Source organism: Calonectris borealis, chromosome 2 (assembly GCF_964195595.1).
Source record: "Calonectris borealis chromosome 2, bCalBor7.hap1.2, whole genome shotgun sequence".
NCBI lineage: Eukaryota > Metazoa > Chordata > Aves > Procellariiformes > Procellariidae > Calonectris > Calonectris borealis.
In genome coordinates this window covers 54293960-54318780 of record NC_134313.1, presented here as the reverse complement: position 1 = coordinate 54318780, position 24821 = coordinate 54293960, and positions in this window count along the sequence as shown.

Below are 24821 nucleotides of genomic sequence, written 5' to 3'. Positions count from 1 at the left end.
TAATGCACCTGAAATGGAGAAAAAATCAAGACTAAAGATGATTAACTATTCATATTTGTCTCTGCCTTTTCAATAGACATCTCTCCCATGAGATCAGGGATCAACCACGACTTAGATATTTAGTCCTCGCTTTGGCATTAAAACCTTCCCCATCAAGCACTGTCTTAGTAATGTTCTTTCTCTTCTAAGGAATAAAAATAACAATGAAATGAATGATTAGACACGTTATATATGGCATTCAGTGATGGGAAAGAATGAGATGGTAAAAAAGATGCATTATATTTGTACTACTTCCTTATGCTTACTTTTTTGTTCCAAGAATAAGATACTTTCTCTTTTACATTCTGATTGTGTTTTGTGACAATCATTATTCAGGGAATGTAGCATTTTAATGACTTAAAAATTAATTTGGTGGTCTCAGCCTAGCTCCCAGTGAACATGTGTCCACATCAAAAAAAAAAAGCACACTAATTGGCAGTCTCATTGGCATTCACAGCACAGAAGCCAGGAACTCCATAGATTTTAAAGCCAGAAGTGACCATTGTGATCATCTCGTCTGACAGGTCATGGGACTTCCCTGAATTAATTATTGCTTCAAATCTCAATCGCTGTGATAGACCTGGAGCATGTTTTTTAGAAAAACATCCAATGTAAATTTTAAAGTTTCCAGTAATGGGAAATCCACTACAATTCTTGTTTAGTTATTCTACGGACTGATTGTGCTCACTGTTAAAAAAAGCAGTGAATCTTATTTTTTCTCTGAATTTTTGCACCATAAGCTTTAAACTTTGTTAACATCTTACACCTTTGTTTGCTTGAGTGAAGTGTCCTCCTAGCAAATTATTAGTGGCGATATGAATGTCAAGACTGGAGGATGCTTTCTTTTTAATACTATAGTCTAGTTGTTCAGTCATCTGTCCAGGAAACTGGAAATCTGGATTCAATGCATTCCTACATCTGAGGAATATGCAACCCACAGTTCCAATTTCCTAAAAGAACATCCCAATTGCTAGACTAAGGACTGCTGGAAACTGAGACTGGACTCAGGAATATCACTTACCCTTCTTTTTGAAGCTGGGTCATTATGTTGGCCAAGAACACAGTGTTTCTGAGGGCAGAGAGGACACCAAGAAGCATGGCACTTAACCTGATGTGCAAGGCCCTTAGTTCAGAGAGAGTATATTATACTACAATATATACCATATATATTATATAATACTAAACATAATAGTTGGATAATGAAATAACTCATAGAAGAGATTAAAACTCAGGGCACATCTTTCTGCCCTCCTTTCCCTGCAGAATGCCATGGTATTTTTTGCTTTTAATTCAGTTGTCATATTCCTTTATCGTTTTACCCCTAGACAGAGACTTGCCACTGTGAGGGTGAAGCACGGCATGGGAAAAACCATGCTATATTGCCCTGCCATACCTATTTTCTCAGTACTACTTTCTGGATTTTACCTTACAGATCTGGCAGTCCAACATATTCCATTGCCAACTACTTTTTTGTTAGATTGTTAGTTGTTCAATGTTAGAATACTACCAGCTAACTACTGGCACTATAATATGGAAAAGCAACTCCATCTTTTCAAGGAGTATAATTAGAGGTAGCTAAGCATTGCATATGCCGCCAATAAAACAACTGTATTTTCCAACAGATTGAGTTAATAGGGATTCACCCTAATTAAAAGCTTGAAGTTTTAATGAAAATATAAAGCCTGTCTTGGGAAAGATCTCTGCTTTGATTCACATTCAAGTCACAGTGGCAGCACGGTTCTTAAGAGACCACCAGCAGAAGTGAGGCTGTTGAACACTCCAGGAGCCCTCAAGAGGACCAAGGTATGAAGCTTATAATAGGAAGGCATAGTAGTGGGTCAAGGTCTCTCAGAATAAATGGTGCATTTGTGCTCTAATTAAAGCACTGCCCTTTCTTTCACTCTTTTCTTGTTCTTAGAGTTTTATGTGTACCTGCAATATGTTAGGGTAGAAACCCTGACCTCTTTAGAGCTGTTTAGAGACAGTTTAGTCTAAGTAGACTAAACAACAGTTTAGTCTATTTGCTCAACTGAAATTTGGGAGTTGTTTTTTTTTTTTGATGCATAAGCTCCTCTTCCCTACAAGTTCAAAGAGAAGAAAAAAGACATTGAACGGCTGGTTACAAACACACACAGTTCCTTAATGTTAAGAGACTTTTTTTAATAGGTGCTTTAATTACTTAATAGCCTGGGATAATGTTATAACCTTTTGGTTGCTGTTATGATTATCGACAATTAAAATATACAGTTCTGGCAAAGTAGCTCCCTCTCCAGAAAAGAAAGCCCCTGCCTCTGATACTACCCAACACTCCACTTAATTATGTTCTCCTTCATTTAGATGGTGATTCTATTGCAACATCTAACAAGGAGGAGATATTACAGAGTAATAGTGAGTAGTTAGGACAGCTGCTTGATCAAGGCATTATTGAATTACACATACTGAGGATGCAACTGGACAGTGAAAACTGATGCTTTCAGTAGGTGATGAAATTCTGCTCTGTAGTCTTTTAATACAGAGTATATCCAACTAAAGATTAAAAGAAGAAATAAGGATCATAACAGATTAAATGCACGGAGGCATTTCTACCCTGATATTTTTATTCAGAACAATATTATCTCTCTTATTATCTTCACGACACTTTATGGCCACTTAATTGGTCCAGCTACAGATCTACCAGTTGTCCCAATTAGGTGAAATCTTCAGTACAACAGATATCAAATGGAGCTATTCAAAGCTCCTACAAAGCCGTTACAAACTCAACACAACCCATACAGGGGCATCTATAAATGTTAACCTCTTAGAGCCAAGTCCCTCTCTCTCTAACAAGAGAGCTGTAAAACAGGATTTCGTAAGGAATATGTGTCTCTGGCAGCGCCTTTGCAATGCACGGCAGGGAGCTGGTTAGATGCACTGACGATGTGAGGGGTGAGGAGCTGGCAGCACCCTGTTACAGAGCGCAGTGGTGAGCACAGCAAGGCCGTGCCGATCCCCGGCCCCGGGGCTGCCCCAGGCTCCCGGGACAGCAGCCCTGCGCCGCTGCCAAGCCTGCCACCAGCCCACGTCTGGCATATGGGCTGCCCACAAAGGAGTACCCCAGGGCCCCACCGACACAGCAGGGCACGTGGATGATCTTTGGGGTCCAACGGCGGTTTTGGAAGGCCTTTGGGAGTCTCTATTTTAATTACAAAATTAAGCCTGAATGGCCAGTGAAGCCAAGGGATAATCCTGGATGAAAGCCAGGAAAGACAAACTGGAGCAATACAGGCAATCAACACAATCAACATTGTAATTATTTTAGAATAACACGGCTCAGCAAATAGAGGTGGATTTAAGTTCAGGGACTCGTATGCTCAACCTCTAGTTAGTAGCTATGCAAAAGCAGTCTGCAGTACAGACCAGGCTGTCCCACCTCTGGCTCCCTTGTCCCTTGCCAGCCAAGACAGCATTTCCATGTCCAATGTGCTTTACTGTCAGAGAAAGCCTCAAACATCCTGATCTCAGCTGGAAGAAAAAAGGTAATCCATTCTGAAGTAATCAGAGAAGCCCCCCTGAGAAGGTACAGGGAGGAAGAAAGGAAGGGAGGAAGGAAAGGACATTACATTTGAAGAACAAATGGGAGAAGGTAATAGAGAAATAAACTCAGGAGGGAGCGGCTGAAGCTTCCTACTGAAACACTTCTCAATATTTGGTTTTGGCCCCAGTGACTTCATTTTTAAACATTTGAAGGGAAAACATGTAAATGCTTTAGAATAATACAAGTTAGAATGAGCTGTTCCACAGGCTAAAGACATGTTTCCTTTGCCTTACTTACTCTTAATTCAAGAAAGGTAGAAAAATTCTCTATGTGCATTTGGTATCTTTATTCAGTTACACATTTATATATGTATATATTTATATATACATATACATACACCCACATACACACACACATGCAAAGGATCCATGATCATCACTACCAAAAGCTTTTAAATACACACTGCACAGCCTTCTGGAAGCCCCACCTGGTTACCCAGGGAAAGACACACAGCAGGGTTTCTTTTCATGCACTTGGGACAAACCTTCAGATGTGACCTCTGAATTTCATCCAGACAACAGCTTACATGTACACTCCAAGGGCCAGCTAATTGACCAAATGAAGCAACAAATTTCCGCAGGACAGGAGAATATATGGGAGTGTAAGTACAACTGCCGAAATCTTGTTTTGAGAGACATATGGCAACCCAGCCCAATTGCATTGTAACTACCAGAAAAATTGTGTTTCTACTTTAAGCTCAAATCCTGCTTCATCACTGTCTTTGTCCCCATGTAGTCATTTACACCTGTGCGAAGTGAATGGAAAACACTACCAAGTGAGAATGAGAACAATTTATCATTCCTTTCCACAGTGACTGCAAAGCGGGGAGGCAGCCACTGAATTTATCAGGTTCAAAAGAGACTGCAAATTCAAACAAATACATTTGTACTATTCATTTTCAAAGGGAATTAAACACAAAATTGTAGCCTAATACAACATTAACATTCCGAATATAGCCTCAACCAGGAAATACATAATTATGGTACCCTTAGTAGCCATGGCATGGTTACATTTTGGACATATGAATAAATGCTCTGAACTCCCCTGAAGTTCGATAAAGTCATGCATACACAAAATTGGCTTAAAATAGCAAGAAAATGCTGTTGTTTGAATTTACATATTTATACACATACATATGTATATATTCTTCACTAAAGTTAGCACAAAATATTAAATGCAAAGGAATGGTGTTTGAATTACAGTTTCAGCAATGTTAAAAAAATTAGAGCAACAATATCAGGAAGCACTGACTTGTACATAAATTCTCACATGTTATTCCATATTAATACAACTGTTGCAGCAAGCTTTATTTTTATACACTTTCTGTGACCACCAGGCTGACTTAAAGCTGAATTATATCCTTGAATATGGTGATACAGAGCCTGGGCTTTTAAACGGTAATATAAATCATAAAAAACATCAGACCTTTGAAATCACATACATTGTTTCATGAGAACAAAAATCACATTTACATGAACAGGTAATAATATTTCAAGTAGGAAGGTTTCACATCAAGTACGTTTAATTACATTAAAAAAACCCACAATTTTACAAGCTGCTAAGCACGTTCACATCAGATCTACAGCCTGTTTCACAAATGTTCATCTACATCAGGTACAGGATAACTGGAAAAGAAGCATTACAATAATAGCGTAATACAACTACTTAGTTCAGGTATTAAATGTGCTTAGATTTATTTGCAGTTTTAATTAAATTTTCACTTTCTGTGGAGCACTTTCCACACATCAGAGAATGTAAAATAACAAACCTTGATTTTTTTTCTCTAAAGATATATTATTATTTCAGGACCGAAAAGGACGGCAATAATATAACAGGGTTTAAATCTGCCTTCCAGCTTTCTTTAAAAACAAAAGAAAAAACAAAAGCCTCCCACAAATCACCTCTTATAGGTTACAGTCAATTATTTCTACTTAATTTAAATGGCCAGCTCCCAGAGAGAAGCATGTTTGGTAGAATTTCATGTAAAAGATCAACTCAACTGTTTCAATAAAATAAAATAAAATAAAGTAAAATAAAATAAAATAAAATGTTCACTAGCATAAAGTTTTCTGCATTAGTACATTATTCTGTTAGACAGATTTTTAAAATGCTATTATCTTATTCTGTCAAGCATTGTCCACGAGTAATGAAAAGTTTGGGTTTGGTTAGCCCATAGAACTGCATAAGTGTTTATATATTTACAGTTGATTAACTGTGGAGGTTGTACCAACACTGGCATTTTCCTGTACTTGTAGCAAAGGGGTCATTAAATTCATCTCTCTTGTGTGCAAGAAAATCAGTCTTTCATCACCTAAGAAATTTTCAGAATATTGCATGAGCTCTTTCCCCACAGACTGCCAAGCTTAGCTTGAGGTATCCCATACAGGAAAGTGTTAAAGAAGGGAATGAACTGATTAAAGGGTCACAATAGTAGTATGGATATACAGGTACATTAATAACTCCAATTTTTTGCTTTCATTTTAATAAAGATTCTATTCCCTGTCTACTTCTTTGTGGTATTTCTAAGGAAATAAATCTACTGATTATTATCAGTAGATTATTAAACAACAAAAATTTTTCCTGGAGTTTTTCTCTTACATGTCTTTAAATAGTGTTCAAACTGAGCCAATCCTGACAAGAAAAGATCTTGATTTCATATTTATGTTATAGAAATTATTAGCCTCCAAAAAAAATAGTTTTCAAAATGGAGTTTCCTTCATACTAAATACATAGCCTACTTACTGATTTGAACAACAGTGCCAGGAAATGAGTTACTGACAAATAAAGCCAGTATCCTCTCTGTCTCTGCGTTGGGAGTGTTGTTTGACTCCCCTTAGTTTTACTTTCAGGAGAAGATCTGCCTGTCTCCCCAAAACTTCTAGTAGAGAGAGAGCACGCTAGCCAGTCCCAGGGAAATAAAACTACAAAGCCAGCTGATTTGCCCGTGGAGAAGACAAGGGAGAACGGTGGAAAGTGGCAGCCTGACATCCTAAAACTGCTGGGAGACAGAAGAGAAGTATATATATTCAGCATTTATGTTTAAGAGGGTGGTAAGGCCTGTTGGGAGGAATGAGGATGGAGGGCTGGCGAAGAGAAGGAACTTGGCTTCAGTCGACCCGAGATGACTTTCTCTGAAGTTGAACCTCTAAGTCCTGGGGCTGGCTGGCACCATGCGGCCGTACTCCCGAGGAAAGGCTAGCAGGACAAAACATACAGAGCTCTCTCCAAGACAGCTATACGTTGCAATAAGTGAGAGTGGGAATGAATTATTTAGGAAGGTATCAGCAGTATGAACAACGGTAATGGAGCAGAATTGAAGGGAAGCTACAAGGAGGCACAGCGTGATGAATTTATTGGAAACTCCAGGCTCTATCAGACACTATTCTTCAGTGAAAATGGAGAAGGACTCATAAGTTGAGCTTTAATTAGCATTTTCACATCATTTTCAAACTTTACAAATTAACATTTTACAATTATAATTTCAATTACAACTGAACAATTACAGCTGTTCAACTACATTTAAAGCATACGCAGGAGGGAACAAGCATATATTGACTGTTAGTATCCTCTTAGTATGAAATCCCAAAAGTTTATGCTCTTCCAGAAAATTATCAAAACTAAAAAGTTCTTTCATACAAATACAGAACACCTGGTAATCAACTGTATTCCTAACGTATGGCAAAGGTGCCTAAATTGGGTGCTAAATAGGTTACCATAAATACAAATTTAAAGGGCAACTACTGAAGAAAACTTTTCCTATATGATTATCAGGTATAAGACACCAAAAAAGCCTGCTGAACAAATTAAAGTGAAATGATTTTTCACACACAATATGAAAAATAAGCCTTTTCTTAGCCTTGGATTTTAAGGTTGGATTGTTTAATAATTTTCTTAGCAAAAATGCAATACTAAATGAAACTAAAGCTTAGGAGGCAGCAAAGGAAAGAAAGTTTATAAAGGGAAGGTGACAAAATTATTTCTTTATACACATGTGAGAGAATAGGTGAACATGTTTTAAAACTTTAGATTTAAAAACCAGCATGACCTGTCTGCCTAACTGGATTCTTCTACATCCGCCTATACTGCAGTATCTGTCCATCAAATAGAGAGAGAGAGAGTGTGTGTGTGTGTGTACACAATTTGATTTCACAATTCTTCTATGAAGTAGGGAAGCACAATCCAGTTCTTACAGATCTCTGAGGTGCAGAAAAATTATGTGAGATACTGAAGGTCAGAAAGATTTTATGTGGGGAAGTTAGGATATCAACCAAAATCCAGTTTTATCAACATCAGAACTCACAGAGTAGGGACACCAAACTCATTTTAATTTACCAGCTCCAAGCATTTCATATTTTTATTATATATAACTTTCTATTTGTCTTCTACTTTTGAAATTCCAAGGTCTTCTGCATTACACCTTTCATCCTCAAGTGCAGAGCTTAGAAACAGATTTTTTTTTTTAAATTAAAACTGAGTGTACACTTTTTTACCAAATATATGAATATTTACAATTTCAATTGTAATTTCAGCAGTTGAAGCATTAAGAAAAACACCAACAATTATGATAAAGTCAAAAAGTCAAAAGGGATAATGATGGCACTGCATCTCATACTTTACCTTTTCCTTTATTTTATGTGTTAAAAATGTTTTCTCATTTAGTTCTCAACTATTTAAAGACCCATTTTTAATCACTGTTTTTAGCACAGTGTTTTATAGTGCAACCCTGCCTTATTTTAGTGTGTTATGTATACCACCAGGAAATCCTCAGGATTACATCCTTACTAGAGATGAAAACAATAACCATTCTTTTCCTCCTGAAACCTATAAAATGGGAAATTCTGAGGCATAGCAACCAGTTACACAGAGGAAATTATTCCTTTGGATTTGTGCCAATCACTAATAGGTGCTATTTCATCACAGGTTAGCATATTCAACCTACTTTCCTCGGGTGAAATTTAACATTTGGTAAACTGAAGGATATATAGTCCTGTGAGTTTTACTGGAGAATCACCAGCCCAACACCACTGCAGTCCACACCAGGAGGAGAAGCGCAGAGCTTAGCTCCAAGAGACTATAAAAGGGGCCTGTAGAATCAGCCTCACCTCGAGCCAGGTGATGATCTGAACCCCTTAAATATCTCTTTTGTTAGAACTAACAATAAATCTTTTTTCCTGAAGATGGGGATTGCGAGTAGCTGCGGAGCCGGTATGCCTGTGCATGAGCAGTTGCGCATTACACTTCCGCGGCTGCTCCACCTCTTGCATCTACACATCTTGTCTGTCCTTGGCATTTGGTCCAGACATAACACTTAAATTACTAGGAATTGCACCTGTTTTGCTATATTACTAGAAAGATATTGGCTGTGGGATTTCAAACCCTTACGCTCGCTCCCTGTGCAAACAACCTCTCACCTTAAACAGAGACAGGCTACTTTGCTTTAAGCATAATTTCATGTGTGCAAGGGAGCAGGTTTAGGTCTCTCACCTTATTTCCAAACACTCATTTGTGCCCTAGGCAATTTTCAACACATGTTGCAAGTTTCCTAGTCCACTGAGAAGCAAAATGCTGGTTAGCTTTTCCTCCATACAGCAGAATATACCTGTCAGCTACAACTCTTCAGCTGTAGATTATGGTAAGGCTTACATTTTCTCAACAAGCAGAGGCATTCGCTCTGTTAAGGACCATCCTTAGGAAAACTCATTCTTTGGATATAAATGATATATGGTCTTCTGCTCTGTATGTGAATACAGTGGAGTGGGCTGATCGGTGCATAAAAAGGACCCTTGTGGAGAACAAGAATAGTAGAGAGACTAAGAAAACAGAGGCAGAAAGACAAAAGTGGTATGGGGACATGGATAAAAGTTTTCCAACATTTTTAGTCCCATTCCAAGATTTTTTTGTCTAAGATTTTGATCTGTCATAAAGAACACACAAAGAAAGTGTAACAAGAACCACTGCAATGGCTGAATGAGATGTGTTATCTCTACAGTCTCAAAATTCTTCAGGAGCTTCATGGACATGAAGAAGGACTAAACGCCAACGGTTTGCCTTCTTTTTTCCAGCTATGTCATATTATTTACTCTAATAAAAAAATATTCTTTTTTCTCATACTGTATAATGTAGGGACAATATTAAAGGCAACATAAAATTTAAAAATATTGCAATATTGAACAATCTTCCTCTTCAAAGCACCTTATCAACAATGAAAATAAATATGCATATGCTCTTTTGCTTCTATGTGCAAATTAATTGAAGACTTGTTTGTTTGCAAAAAATAATGCAAGTTTGGGCTAAAGAAATCCATGTTGTTTTTCCAATTTCTCCAGGTGAAAAATTCATTTATTTTACTGTGTGCTCCCCATTACCTGAATATCCCTGCTTAGAAATCGGAGACATTACAGAGAGGATTCCCAGGTTGTCACTGAACTGATAAAGGCTCTGAGCAGAGAGTTGACTGGTGTTACAATTTTGTAGCAATGGCATAGAGTAAACCAGCACTCGAGACATGCAGATACATACGCCAGAGTCAAACAAAGAGTGAGAAGCTGACAAAGCTGCACAGATCCTTATTCTGTAGTCCTAGGTCTGGCAAAGGGAACCACTGACTTAACAAAGAATATTTCTCTGGCAAGGACAAAGCAGGATTTGGCTGTAACTTCTTAAAGTGTCTTCAGCTGCTCTCCTTTTTAAGCAGAAGTAACAACAAATAAATTGTTATGCGTATTTTGGACTGTATTCCATTTAATGACATTTTCATTACATTGTTTACATTTTATTTTTAGGGATGTTGGTCACCACTGCACTGGCAGAACAGCTGCCCTTGAAAAATTAAAACAGTATATTTTCAATGAAAAGGGAATAAATTGTTCAATTTCCTCTTCCCCACCATTTAGCATCCACTTTTGTAGCAAGCAACACTGTGCCCATTCTCTCCAGCAGTTAGAGAGTCACCCAGGATGCTGGACTAGCAGCTGAAAAGGGAACTATACCTTACAAATAGCTGGCAAGCGCGTTGATTTCTGACATGAACTACATTGCTTGTACACAGGGGTCATATAGCACCCTCACAGTCTGGCAAAGAGAAAGGAAATAGTTCCCCCGGTTGAAACGGTTCAACTTGTAACTGCAGAGAGTGGAGGGGAGGGGGAGTACTGAATGATGCACTTCATCAAAAATGCCTTAATATGCTTCCCTCTGAAAGGACAGGAAGGAGAGAGCCACACCCCTGCCTAACCCACACAAGGGCTATATGAAATGGCTTATAGGTATAATCCTTGGGAATTTTGTGCAATCTTGATAAGGTCAAAAATGATCCAAATTTCCTTTCTAAAATAATCCAAACCACTATGATCCTGCAAGAGGTTCTTTTTCCCATTGTTATAATTATTACCAGTATTGTTATTACCACCACCACTACGACTACACTATTGTATTACTATTAAAACTAGTAGTGTTGTTGCTGTTTTTATTAATTTGATGAGATTCTTCTGGCCCAGGCTTTTCAGTTCAGGCTCTAGAGATGAGTTTTCTGCCACAATGAGAAAATTTCACACACTGCTGGTGTTTGCCAGCAAAAGCAGTTGGCAACCCTAAGTGGGAGCCCACCAGGATGAACACAATAGGTGCCTCTGACATACATACAGCATGCTCTGTGTTGCTGAGGCGGCATCCTGGATAGGCTGACAAGCTGATGATGTTTGTCACATCATAGTTAGTTACAACACAACTGCTGTTACCTCTGCTTTGGACTGAGGTAAGCATGGTACTTGGCCTGGGTGACTTGTGCAGATTCAGGGGTTTGGCGCTAAAAGACCCAGTTTCGGTCCATGACATCTACTAAATGCTACAGAGGAAACAAAACAGCAGTTTTCTCGTTCTCCAACTTCTCTTTATGCTCCTTCAAAACTTTTTTAACTTTTCTTTTTAAAAAGGGCCTGGGAGCAAGAGAGAGATGCAATAGTCAGAAGGGCAGGATTTAAAGAGATGTCATACATTTAGTTCTGAAAGTCATGCATAATGTTTATACTCATAGGTTTCCATACAACTTAGAAGGTGTGAAATATAAATTTCCATGCATTTCTCCCATAAAGGGGGCAAATTCAAATAGATTAGTCTCATTATTTTTGCCATAAAATATTTTGAAAAACTGAGAAGTTCCTTCTGATTTTTTCATCTTTTTCTGTTTGTTTTCCACAAGAAACAAACCAAAAGGAATGAATGACAAACTTGCAGGTCCCTGTTTCACTGATATTCTTTTTTGCATATTGCATAACCTCGCCATGTAGATCCAGAAATAGCCTGATTAGAGGTAACTATTTTCCCTAATTTAGAGACTTGAGGGCCTATGGATCAGCTCTTGAGATAAAGAAAATAGTAATGATTTCCCCTGCCTACTAAAGAATAAAAATATTCCTTCATTTTGTTCTCCTTTTATCTCCCTCTCCTCTTCCCTACACCCTTCAAAATCCATAACCCTACTATTTTGTTATAGGTTTTTTAGTGTCAGTCCTTCAGTTTTCTTTTTCTGCAGCTAACAGCAATAGGATGTAAGCACAGCAAAGGCTGGATGACTACCCACCAGAATTTGGACAACTCTGCCCTTCTGTTGAAGGGATGGATTTCAGAAGCACATTAAAGGAGTGCTCTTACATAGAAGTGCATTTTACTAGACACAGGAAATTGGTCAGAATATGAATTTAAACTGGCATTTTTCTTCCTATCCCCTCATTCAACTTACATTTTATATATAAAGAAAACATTGGAAATTTCCACTATTTGTTTATCTTCACTGCTCAAAAGGGCACTTTAACATATCAACACGGAGTGCTATACTGCTGAACTCACCTTTTTGATGGCACAAATAAAAAATAACACTTTGCTTTATGAAACCTTACAGATACGATTTGGTCAGCTTTCTAGTATTATTTAGGACAAACAGATTGTACACAAAGCCACTAGAGGCAGTTTTTACCTTCCTCTCACACCCTTCGACTCTGTTCTTGACATCACACAGAGTAAAGGAAGCTGTTTATAGCACAAACTGTGGTAACAAAAACCAGACACTGAGTATCTGGGATACAATCTGCATGTGAGGACGTAAGAGCTCCGAGATAAATTTGAGCAGAGGCACCACTGCAGTGGCTGATTAGATACTTCCTGTGTATTGCTTAGCAAGACATCCAGTGGAATATATGCATCCAGTGGCAGCAAACCATATAACTGCTAAAGTGCAAACAAATCATCAGACACTTGCAATTAAACCCAAATAGGGAGTAAGACCTGAGACCCAACACCCCGTCCACAACCGCAGTCTGGATTACAAGTAAGTCAGCAGAGCTCGCTGCATTGCTGCACCCACAAAACAGACACATGCAAGTTGGAGAGTCAGAGAGCTCCATATGTGCCCTAGGTACACAAATAGATACATTAAAATGTCTCATGTGGACTGCTTTTAAAGTAATTACTCGCTCCATAGAGACCTCTGTGTTTTTACTAATAGGAAAATGAGTGGCCATACTATCAATGGGTTGTATAAAGGCCATATTGCACTAGTTTCCTAAATAGATCTTAAAGCAACCTGGATACCTCAATTGTAACCCTTTCTTAAAAGGCAAGTGGCCTTTAATGTGAAGCTCTGATCATGAACAGAGTATAAACGAGTCTGGGATCTACCAGGATGTAGGCTTTCAAAGCGTCAGAACATTAACCTAGCTAATATTCATTAAATCTCAACTACAGGTAATGTCTGGAGAAAACTCAAGGGAAAACTAATGTCTGTGAGGCAACATACAAGCTGTGTTGACTCGCTGCCACGCAGAATTCCATAATTTTCATCCACAGGGAGCTGCTCATATGTATTTCTGTTCAGTGATTCCATGAAAAGCCTATAGGTAAGTCTATGGGTTTTTTGGTCTTTCAGGCATGTGCAGAACAAAGATTTAGATTTCCTATGCAGAGGGAGGAGAGCATTTTGGCTTACTTATATCATGCTTACTTATGTCAACCAACACGGATATTGTTTTTCTTTTGTAAGTACTCACTAAAAGGATTTCCATTCACAAATGTGTACAGATAAAGTATTTATGACTTTTCCTACAGGATACGTTGCTAGAAATCCTCCTGGGACCTTGGCACTCCCCAGAAAGTACAAATCACAAGAGGTCCAGAGAACCTGACTGGAAACCCCTCTTTTCACTGTCTGGCCCTATACCTTGTCAGCTCTATTCACTCAAAGTAGCCACTTTAGATTATGGAAAGGAAAGACTGGCAAAAAGGCCAAAACCCAGGCACCCAGTTCCACATGTTTTCTTGGAAATGATGGGAGGAATTTTGAGTGAAGTAATGATCATTGAAGGATCTGTTGTATTAATTGACATTTTATTAGTTTTGACCAGTTGACATCTTTTTATCAATATCCCTGTGCTGACCTTAATCTCTTCTCTGTGGGTTTTGGGATGTAAATGGGTACTTTTTGGAGGAAATTGGTCTCTAAAGGAAAATTCTGCAACTTCTAAGAACAGAAATTCATCAGTCTGATAAACAATACCGACAAAAAGGTGTTGTAGGACTACTTGTTTCAACCATTCAGGAGTACACAACCTTCCCACACTTCTCAGATCAGGTAGATCTGCAAGCCCCAGAGAAGTCATACTCATGTCCATAAAACCAGTGTTCACTACCACAATTCCAAACAAAAGCATCTTGGGATGGGGTGGAGGAGTACATCCCAAACAGGCAAAACATTTTGCGGAAATGGGTTGCTTGTGGAAAAATTCTCTGTTCACTGTTTTCAGGATTTAGAAATTGTCAGAATATTGGACTTTGTTACAAAATTTCTGGTCTGAAGAAACTTCTTGAGATATTTTAATTCCATCAGGAAAACAAATTTGGTGTTACTAATTTAAGTCTTTCGAAAAAGTCAAGATTCAAATGAAATGTTTCAAAATTCTAAATGAGTTTTATTGAAAAGAAAATCCTTTTTTTGTCTGGGGCAGGGATAGTTAATTTTGGTAAACTCATTTGTTTGGGTTTTTGAGCACTTGTTTTTTTGTCCCAACTTCAGATCTCCAGCTCTCGTGACCAAAATGAATGAAATTGAAACCTGTCCTCTAAGTCCAGAAAAGCTCCCTTGGCATCTGTCAAGTTAGACCAAATATCTACTATTTTTCACCTAAAAACAGAAAGCAGAGCTCTGAAATGTTCACTGTGGTGTAGGCATATGTCCAAAAAGCAAGGAGCTGCATCGATTCGAAATGTGCCCTTTGAGCTGCCAGTGTGCAAAGCTGTTCCAGTTGGGCATTTAGACACCATGACTGCACAAGGCAATTTATTTATCATTCATCTTGAGACCTCACCAGCACCTTTCCGTCACTGAATGAGATGGAGGCTGGGTTTACTGTGGCCCTGTTCACCAAATATCTTCTCCCAGGTGACAATGTCTTCAAAATTGCTATCACCATGCAGAAGGGATTTCAGAGTTAGACCCTCAGTCAGAAATGGGGAGGCAGATAGTGGAACAAGAGCTTGAAATAAAAGCAGGTGAAAGAGAAACACTCAAACAGAGTTTCAGCTGGTTTTAGCAAGTCTATTTATACCTCACCATATCCTTTGAAAACATAAAATTCTAGTCCTAATTTATTAATGCAATGTGCCAGCACCAAGTTATTTTTAAATTTAGAATATAAATGGCCTTCATGAACTAGAGCGAGCAGGCAGCATCTGACATGAGTCTCAGAGCTAGTGTGAAATTTACTTTTAAATTGCTGCTGCCTTTCCAAAAATTATGCACCGTGAGCATGTGGCTTCACTCGTGTTAGCTTTTTCTTTAATTAGAAAACAGAACCGCAGGAAGTGGCACATAGAAAGGATCTTGCCCTTGCTTGGATGTAAATAACCCTCTCAGCTTATTTCAGCTGTTTCTTCCCAGTTAAAATTCAAGTTGTCAAAGGACTGTTATCCTGAAAAGAATTCAGAAACTTCCAGATATTTGTAAATACAAAAGGCAAAGATTATTTCTCTTTTATTTTATTTCCCACTCTTTTCCTTCTTTTATGGCAAACAGGAAGTGGGAAGGGAAGAGAACTGAAACAAAGAATATAGAGAGGATTTCTTTAGCTCCTGGGGATTTTTATTCCCAATATTAAGTTCAATGAAAAAAGGTATTCTTCTGTAGAAGTGTTCCTCAAAAGAACCTTGCAGCTCCGTCTTTAGCCAGCCCAAATCATTTGCCCTTTTAGTTATACACTGTTAACTTTTTCCAACGGCTGTCCTCATCACAGCTTTATAAGCCCATTAGAGACACGCATTTGAGTGTTTTAGGGAATGACTAGACACAGCAAATGATTTCCCATAAATAATTTATTTAATGACTTCAAAATTCTCAGTGTTCCTGTAAGAAGTGCCTGTCATGGAGGAATGCTGGTAAAAGACAGCAGCTCTCTTCCCCGGTCCCACCACCTGACCCAGGGCCCTCGCCACAACCTGCGGAGAAGCTGCTGCAGTTTCTCCTGGGATTTGTTCCTCTACTGTCTGAGTTAACGGGAATTTTCCTAATAACTTGAACAGGAACTGAGTGAGATCCAGAGCCTTCCGGGTCTTCTTTGCCTTCTGAGAATAAAAGGGAAAACTGCATTGCTTTGCAAGCAAACATCCTTAATCATGAGTCAACTTTGGGACAAAAAGTGTGGGAACCAAGAGGCTGGTCTCACAAGCTCTTCAAAGAAGCAGTGCTATTGTAAAGATTTACAAGACTAGACCATGGAAGGCTTTGCAAAGGTTCAGTAAATGTTTTTTATACTGAGCTTAGCTCTACCTTCATATTTCCAGAATTTAGTACACACAAAAGTGGTTTTGGAGTTGCTTTAGAATAGATGAAAGGATTTTATCAGTTTTCATTAGTTTTAGGTTAAAAGAACCCTGAACTTTAAATACTTGTTTATGTGAAATACCAAAGCTTCCCTAAGTTAAGTCTTTGACAACGGAATAAGGAGCTACGTTTTGGTACCTAAAGCATGCATTTGAAGCATTACTGCATACAGGGACATTTAGTGAGAAAGTTATTTATCTGTTGAACACATTGGGTTTCCATACACAGTCTGTAACCTCTAAAAGAACAAATTCCTACTATATTAGCTTTCTTGTATCTGTCAGTCAAGCACCTGTAGGGTCCTTGAGTTAGTTTTGAGGTAAGAATCTCAGATAAGTCTTTCTCATTACCCTTGTCACTGAAATTTAAAAATAAGTTAAATTATTAATTAAGATTAAATGTAGTAGCTGCATACTAATATGCTGGCAATTTATCTATCACTTTTAGCAGTGAGGGTGTTTAAATTATCTCACCTCAGTGCCTGATAAAAAATCAATGGACTTTATTTAATAGCTTCATCTCCAGTGCTAATTGTATCCATTTAAATGGAATTATTCTGATTGTTATTCCATGTAGTGATTTGGTGATATGAGACTTCTGAAGAGATATTATTGATTTGGGGCAACCAAGCACCATCCATTATAGCTGTGAAGACAGGAATTAAATATAAATAGTGGGCTATTATTTTGTGGATGTCTTTGTGGACAAATAGGGTAGCGGAAGCAGGATAATTACAAATTTGCACTAATTTGTCTTCTTGATTTATAGGTATATGATTCCTGAAAATAAAATGAGGGCTACAAAGTAATCAAGTGAAGCTGGCAATAGATATAACCTTGTGACTCCTTTAGCAGAAAGGACAAACAATTCATGTGCTGTCAGATTTTAAAAGGTATTTAGACAGCTAAAAAGAACTAGTTCAGCACCTGATGAGATTTACAATGCCGAAAATGATTTTTGGACAGTTAGATAGAATTTAGGAAGCAGACTAAACAAAAAAAAAAATCTTTCATTGTTGCAGAGTACATCTACCATGCTGAAAGGAACCATACAAAAGCCATTTTCAAAGATGTGGGACAAAGATAACTTTTGTGTAACATTCCTGAGGTTGTGGAGATACAGTAAGCACAACTAAAAGTTTTTACAGCACATCTGAAGTTACAAGTGAGCTGAACAGAATCTGTGGGAGGTCTGTGGTGTTGGAGATCCAAGAACCACCAAATAAACTGGCAGATGAGGAATTCATAAAAGATGGCATGATTACAGAGAACGTGCTCCTTGCCCTGAGCCTTAGTGACATCAAACTAGATGAAGATAGTTCGGAAGACATAGGAAGCAGGAAGGAATGCAAGGTGAGGGTTTTTGCAGTGGTCATGATAAAGCCCTAACTATACAGAAGAAATTCATTATGCACCCACAAGCTCATACAGTTTCTGACGAGGGAAGAAAATGGAGAAAAGAAAAATTACAGAAAAGATGGTCCTGACTTAACTTCATCAATGAGCAGGACCAGCACTTGAAAAGCAGCACCAGAACCTGGATTTGTCTATGGCAACACATGATCTGATCAAATCTCATTTTGCGTTAGATGCAGAGTTAATTTGACACATCCTGCAGTTGTTGGTAATAAAATCACACCTTGATGACATAGTGTGTTGCTGCATTTGTGCTTTGAAGTGATTAGGTAAGCTGCAATAGCTGTTCACCCTCACTACAGGGACTCCCTTGCCCACCGCCTTCATAGGGCCAGCTGTCCCCAAGCAAACCCTTAACTGGATGGTGCACAACAGTTGGGCCACTCGTATCAAATACAAGATATGTTTCCACTTCTGTCCTGACCATCAGGAGGGGCCAGCCAACCTGCTTCTCAGAACTGAGCCACCACACGCTGCTCTAATACACTATTTTTCTTTAAGCTATTCCACAACAGAAAAAGATGCAGCATTCACAAGACCAGAAATATGCACAAGACAGACAAGGATTCTGGTGTCTCACTCTGTGTTCCCAAGCAATTTCCATAAATTGTGTTAAGCAGCCACTGAACAAAATGCTTAATAGTGAACTATTAAGTGAGCTATAATAGTGAAGTAGGATGTGAACTCAAGAGTCCATTCTTCTTTAGGCTGGATTTTAACTAACAGTTGCCATTTTCTGGAGGCTCCCAAGGTAGTTGCCATACAAGTGCAACCTAATTTTGATCCCAGATAGCTAGGGAAAAATGGGATAACAGTGAGATTTAGATGTCACCCCTCCAAGGGGACCACCAGTTGCAGTCATGGATTGTCTTTCATGCCCAATATATCCCAATACAGGCATCCGTGCATTTCTCCAAGTGTCCCGTGGGCTGCTGGTCGGAGAAGTCACCACTATAGATGCAAAGGTGCTTTCTAAGCAGTAAAACAAAGCATTTCAACAAACTTTGTGATGGTCTCCAGGAGATGAGTCTGAAACCTGACAAAAGTAAAGTATAAGATGTCGCTGGGATCTGTCCAACGATGTCGAGACAGATGGGCTTCTCAGTGCAACCAGAGGCAAAGCCAATGTTGCCCACAGAAATGTAACTTTGAAAACAGAACAATGATCCCTGGGAACATCTTGGATAGGTGGAAGTTGATAAGAGTTTTGAGAATCTGAATTTCAGACTGAGATCCTTTTATGCATTTGCCATCATGCAGATCACCCAAGGTTTTGATTTTATCTCTCTAACCCCACCTTCAAGGCCAGACTCATGGGTCCTGAAGACAGTGAGCCTGCAAGCACAGCTCAGGCATAACTCTGGTTTTGCATGGGTATGCAAGCCTGGACATACATAGTCAGTTAATATATGAAGAGGTTTATCTAGATTGGTTGTTCATGGGTAGTGTGCAAGCTGCCTATGAAAAGAATACTTGGTTAAAAAGCAGGAGAGATGCAGAACTTGCTGTGCTTACAGATACCTGGGAATCTTTTATTTCAGAGTAATGTAAGTGATAGCAGAAAAGTCATGAAAGTAGCTATCATACTACGTCTTTTAGGGCCTCATGAAAATCAACCCTTTGTAAAGTTGTGGCAATAGAAGAATCAGCTAAAACCTCTTTTCAGCACAAAAGACAAAACTCTTTTGTTGGTGCAAACCCCCATGCAACTTTCTATCTTTACAGTAATTAACCTCCCATGAATTATCTTTGACTGGTTTTAATTGCATAGTAAGACCATCAACGAAAAGATAACTTCTTATGAAATTCATCAGAGTCTTTAAAATGGAACTGATGAACAAATTTGACATTAATTTTCCTCACAAAAATGAAGATTTCCCAGTGGTAAATGACAATGACTATTAACTAGGATCACTTTACTAGAAATCAGATGCCACAGTTGCAAATCTCTGAGTATCATAGGCAACCAATAAGCAGAGGTACTGGTATACCAGTGCGACACAAAATTAGTCCAAGAATGAAAAAAGATCATTTCAACATTGTCTTTAGCTTAAATATAACATATTTCCATTCTTGGATGTATTTCAAACCTATTCTAAAAAGAGAAAAGAGAAAAAGGGATCTAACATGGCTTTCCTAGTTGCAAATCTTTCCATTTTTAGCGATAAAAATGCCCGGCTAAGATCAATGAATGTTTATACAGAATCTGAAAGAGTACAAACAGAAGGCACAATCCAGTTATTCTTTTGAAGGCAAAATTCTTTTACTCTGTATCTTGAGGCACATGAAAACCTTCTGTAGAATATAATGACAAAGTAACTATTATACAGCCGCTACTCATTGCATAAAACTCGCTCTGTCTGATGCCCAGTTCTGCTTCCCCTTGATGCTGATGTCACATTTTGGCACCGAATTACAAGAATCAAGATCAGCTTTATCTTGACAGTTTGCGAGAAAGTCAGAGAAACTGCGACACACTATTTGAATGGGAGAGAATAGGGACGGTGGATGGAAAGGAACTGAAGCTTTATTTTTTAGGGCTACTTATTGCAAATCAAGCAGTATAAATTAATTTCTGATCTGTCTTATGAGTAGATACAGTTCTTACACAGTGGAGCCAATACCATTACACTAAGATAGGGAATGGGGAGCATGAGCTCAAACAGTGATTTTTATAACATCCAGAGCAGAAAGATAACTCTATGGCAGTATCTTGCACAGTGAGGATTGCAGGAGGGCTTTGGAGGAGGAGTGCTGAAATGAACCTATGGAGCTCAACCTAGTTGTTATTCTCTGAACGATGGACTTAATGGAAAGACAGGACACCTGGGTCACAAGGGGCAAGCAATGAGACATTTCTGGGATGTTGCTTGCTGAGGCAGGAGCAGAAAACAGCTCTGAGGCTCCAGCAGTGGAGATCTGCAGCCACCTATGGAACTGAAGGTCCTTCTGCTGAAACTAAGGCGGCAGGAGAGCAATACAGAAAGTGTGCACACCTGAGAGGTGTATCTGCTAATAGCATTGATTGTCCATACGTGACTTCATTACAGCCACTGAACTACTGCTGCAGAGCCTGGGGGGGAAGGACCCATCACAGAGCTCCTCACTGCATAGCTGGTACTGCACAAGCAGAAGAGCTTCCAACAAAGTTATCACCCAGAAACTTTAGCACTGACTGGAACCAGCACACATCTGTAATTGTTCCAGCCAAACTTTGCTTTTGATAAAGAAATTAAATACTAAATACTCTTCTCCTGGGTAGAGAACTCTGCCAAGCATCAGCCTAGTGAGAACTTCTATACCAAAGATTTATTCATTTCTAGGAGCTGGAGTTTTATAATAGGTGGAATGATTCACTCTTTACTAGTGCAGTAATACAGAGCTGCACTCTAATCACAGATTCCCATCTGGACCATTTATTTGTGAATTTATCTTAAAATATGAAACCATTTCAGCCACAATTTGTTTTTCTTCCTGCCACAATTTACCCTTGTTCCCTACCTTTCCTTTTGCCAGTAAACGTATTTCCTCCCCTTTTTTTCACCCCGTCAGACAACCTCTGCATTTTTCTTATACTCTAACATTTTCCAGCAGCAAACAAAAGACTAAGCACATTTATGAATCATTGGAAAACCCTGATGTATCTATCTCCTTTCTTTAGCCATTAGTGTTGTCTATCCTAAATTTACTTTTTATTAGCAAATGAAACCTAGCATATAAGTTCATTGCTTCAAGACACTCAGAATAGGTCTAAATTAAGGAGGAGCTACCATGTAGTTCAAAGAAAAATCAGAAATAAATTGTAAATTAGAAAACAAAGTTCTATTGTTTCTCCAATGTAAGTTTGGTTGGCAGATTTCAGTGAGTGCTTGAACTTGTTTAAGTTAGAGTCTAATACACTAATTGTATTCAGATTATTATTTAAAAACAAATATATAATCACAAGGGTAACATTTAAAGCTAAACTAACCCCATGCTTACCGACTAATGTTCTATTATAAAAGTGGCAACAGTATTATGGCAACTCAAACACAAGTGTTAGTGTGCACTTAGACTGCAAACAAAAGGCAGTTTATCCAAAAGCTTCTTACCTATGTAGTGTTTGAGTTAGATCAGACTAATCCAGAAACAAATGAGTTCTAGCAATATCAGTATTCATGTGGCTAAAGGTGCTTTTTTAGTTTGAGGGTTTTGAATGAGAACAAATACAGCAGATGGATAAACAAACTCAAATGTATGGTGATCTATGAATTATGAGCCTCAGCCAGAAATAATGTCAGAATTTAGCTGATATTAAGTATCTCATGCTACCAATACCACTGTCACTAGCTTCACAACCAGACAATCTACCTCTGTTGAACAGCTAAATAATTAAAGAGGAGCTATTAAGAAGTGATTTCTCCAATTAAATAACTCAATTAGTAGGCAGTCAGCACAGTAAGCAGTTATGTCATGCAAGGAAAAAGCAGTGAATTTTTGAGCAAAAGAGGTAAACCTGAGCTCTCTTTATTTTTTGTGGTTGAGGCAGTTTATTTCCACAGGCTTCTCAACAGCCCCATGCACCAGATTGAACATCTCATACATTGGTAGCTGATGTTCACAGCAGTGGCTTAACATATTTCTTATTCATTTCTACAGGAGTGAGAAAGGTTTAGGAAGGAAAAGATCTGATTATTCAATTGCATAATTACTTGGTGTTTGACCATCACACAAAGTTGTATAGTGGGCAGGTCCCAGAACTAGAGGCAAGTGGCATTGCTCTGGGGTAGAGAGCTACATCCTTGCACTGCGAGTGAAGATGATCCGAATCCCATTTCAAAGCAATGTGCTGTAAAGGCAAGTGTACTGCTGAGATTGTATAGTCAGATGACTTGATAACAAGGGATTTATAGGCATGAATGAATGCAGATGAAGAACCAACTTGCACTGGTAGCAGCACCTAAAACCTGAATGTTTCCTTTTACTTGCATCCCTCTGGGGATTAAGGAGGTAAAACCAGTAATAAAGACTAGCATTAGTGATCACACGGACAACATGATAGCCAGATCACATGGATCACATGATAGCCAGAAAGAGTCAAGTTTGGTAGAAAAAACCTCACGTCCCACAAATCTGTAAGAAATCTTGAAAGAAGTGGGTGTGCCCAAGGTGCTCCCAGTGACAGAATATTCTCAGCTTATTAAAAAGCTCCTAACAGCATCCCTTTTCCTAGGTCTATTAAGATGTCATACTACCAGAGGAAAGGTCTCTCATAGGTTCACAACCAGTTAGAAGTTAGGAAGACAAAAGCTGGACTAGAAAGTCAGCTTTCCCCAGAAAGAAGTTACACCTACATCCTTTGAGGATTTGTGCTGGGAACTCTTCTCTTAGGGGCTTATAAATGGAAAGGATATGAAGAGTAAAAGAACGACATTTCCAAATGAAACAAGTTTTTCTGAAGAAAGTAAAAAATTAACACAACGTACAGAATGATCTCACGATACTGGGTGACTTGGCAATAAAATGGCAAATTAAATTCCGTGCCAATTAATGCAGAGTAATGCACATAGGAGGAAAAAAAAAATCTGTGCATAAAAGCAATGAGGGACTCTAAACTAGCTATTACCATTTGGGGAAGGATGTTGGAGTCATTTCGGACAGTTCTCGGAAAACATTGGCTTAGCGCTCGATCGGAAAATTGGATGATAGCAATTATTAGGAAGGGTGGAGAGCAAAGCTAAAAACATAATTTTGCTGCAGTATAAATCCATGACGTATGGACATAGGTGGACATGACATATAGATGTAGCTATTCCTTCTTTAAGAAGGTGTAGTGAACCCAGAAAAGACACACAGAGGACAACAAAGATAATTACATTGTCATAGAAGGAGAAAGTAAATAGACAAGGTCTGATCACAGTACAAGAGCTTATGGGGGTGTGACAAGATTGCCATGCATTGGAGGTCAGGGAGCAGCATGAGCAGCTGCTCCTAAGGGGAGGCAAGACAGGAGCCACTGGTGACAGGGCAGGACAATGGCCCCTCTAGCAAGGGTGCAGTCCCCCAGCGCCAAAACAAGGCAAACAGAACAGGTCCAGGGCCAGTCCCTGGTTCAGCCCCCGGTCGCCAGCAGGCACGTCCCCTGTCACAAGGGCACGTCCAAGGGCAAGCAAGAAAGTCAAGTCAACAAGGCCAGGCACACCACACCCACACACCATGTAGTTCATGCAAGGACCAAGCACCAAGTTTTGGGCTTAAATGGAGCTCCTGGGCCAGTGGGTGAGGGTGGGTCAGTCATTCAGATGGTGGGTCTTCATTGTGTCTCTTGCTGCTGATGGAGAAAAAGGGCATCCAGCCATGAGGGACCTTAACCTGGGTATCTGTGCAGCCTTGGAGTTTATTAGGGAATGGACTGTTTTTAAGGATCTTTGTAAATGAATCAGCAAAACGGAATGCACAATTTTACATCCCAAACTTGTGTTAATATAGTGACTAAATGATTTCTGATTCATTCCTGTCCCGCTCTATTTGAGCAAAGGATAAAAATAAGCTGCCACTATTTGGCCTTCTTTGCAAAACTAGAATCAATATTTTTAACTAAGAAAAGACTAATGAGGCTAAATGAAAAATAAAAAGTCCAAAAGTTAAATAAGGTTCTAATAGCTCACTTCTTTAAAAAAAAAAGTCATACAAATTTATTTTATAACTGTGAGTTAGCCATCAGTTCTATGAAACCACAGCAGTTGGAAAATGCATTCCCCTTTCTGTGCATGTTGTTGACCCAGTCAGAGGTCTTACTTACAGTGAGTTGAAAGATGTTACATTTGAGAATGGAGCTGTTATTGTTTTCAAATTTATAGACATACCTAGAGGTAATTGTAAACCATTTGAGTGACTGCCATAAGCTATCCTGAAATGACTGGCAGCCTTTCACAACAGTTACTCAAAA